Source organism: Petaurus breviceps, unplaced genomic scaffold (genome assembly GCF_028583685.1).
Source record: "Petaurus breviceps papuanus isolate PSGF00001 unplaced genomic scaffold, PetGlider_PUasm1.0 90845, whole genome shotgun sequence".
NCBI classification, from domain to species: domain Eukaryota; kingdom Metazoa; phylum Chordata; class Mammalia; order Diprotodontia; family Petauridae; genus Petaurus; species Petaurus breviceps.
Window position 1 is genome coordinate 15,534,175 of NW_027187359.1, and position 1,630 is coordinate 15,535,804.

The window sequence follows — 1,630 nt, forward strand, 5'->3', positions numbered from 1 at the left end:
TTCTTTCTTTCTTTCTTTCTTTCTTTCTTTCTTTCTTTCTTTCTTTCTTTCTTTCTTTCTTTCTTTCTTTCTTTTTCTTTCTTTCTTATCCCCAATGGCCTACCACAGTGCCTGGTATATAATTAGTGCTTAATAAATGCTGATAAAAAGCTCCTTCCTTACAATAACCTTTTGAGGTAGGTAGTACAAGTGTCACCTTCAGTTTACAGAAGAGGAAATGGAAGCTTCAAGAGGTTAAGTGATTTGGCCTCTGTCAAGTAGTTAAAATGTCACACAAATCATTGTGTCATACCCAGGATTCAAATCCTGGTCTTGTTCTCCCATCTTCCAGTAACACTAAACTAGAACTACCTTAGCTTCATAGAGAATCTTCACCTTTGAACTCTCTGCTCGGAAGACTTCCAAAGGTCGATATAAGATCACATATTTCCAGCTGGAAGGGATCTCAGACATCATTCACTCCAACTCTTATCATTTTACAGATGAAGAAACAGGGCTCCAACTCACATAGCTAGTGGGATTAGAACCCAGGTCCATTCTTCCTCTTTTCAAAGTACCTCGTTGCCTTCCAGCGGGGTTCCTGTGACCTATACAGGGCTTTTGACTCCGGCACCTCCACACAAGCTCTTGTAATACCATTTGGAAGAGCGTCTGTTCGAAACGCTGATAAGAAACTTCCCCCATTTCCCCAGATTTTCCAAATGGAGCCTTCAAGAAGAAAAGGGCCATTCAGTGACTTTGTTGAGTTCTTTGTCCTCAATTGGAGGTGGGGGAGGGGGAGAAGTGTGTATATGTTACGGTGGGGTGGGGTGGGGGGAGGAGGCGCCTTGGGGAGAATCCCTTCAATTAGACTTTCTGAATCTCGGGTAACTCTAGCCGCTGGGCCGCCGCTTGAACCGGAGCGGAGCTTATTGTGGCTGCGATCGCTCGCTCATCTCACGGTCTCCCCAATTAGGCTTTACTGCCTGACGTCATGTCTGCTAGAGATTGGCTGTTCGGACCTGACACTCAGCTCACTCGCACAGAAACTTTTAAAGACTTTCGAGCCGGGGCTGCCCCAAAGAGTGATTCCTCCCGCCCTCTCCCACTCACAAATACACACAAGTCTACAGTCCCACCATCTCTGACGCCCACCGCAAGAACCAAGGCTGCGGGTCTCGCTACAGAAACATCTGTTCCTTAGAGAGCAGAACTCTCAGTCAGTCTCAGTCCGTACCTTCGGCGCGCCCCCGGCCCTCGCCCCTCCCCCTCTTTTCTCCTGGCTCCCCACCCCCACACCCGTCCCCTCCTACTCTCCACTCTCTGCCGGGGTCTTGGGCTGGCTCGGCTTCCCCCTACAGCTCCCTCTCCACCTCTGAGCATGTTTTCCTCTGCGGAGCTGCTCCTCTCTCGCCTTTGCTAAAACTTTGGGATCTGAGCATTTCTTCTGGGAAAAGAGGGAGGGAAAGTCGAGCTGTGCACACTGGCGGGGGGCGGGGGCAGGCTCGGCAGGAAAACCGTGTCGCGCTGCTGAGTGGGAGCTGCGCTCAGTTCTCAGTTCTGGGGAGAGGGTAGGGGAGCGACCGACTACAGAGTGAGTGAGTGAGAGAGAGAGAGAGAGAGAGAGAGAGAGAGAGAGAGAGAGAGAGAG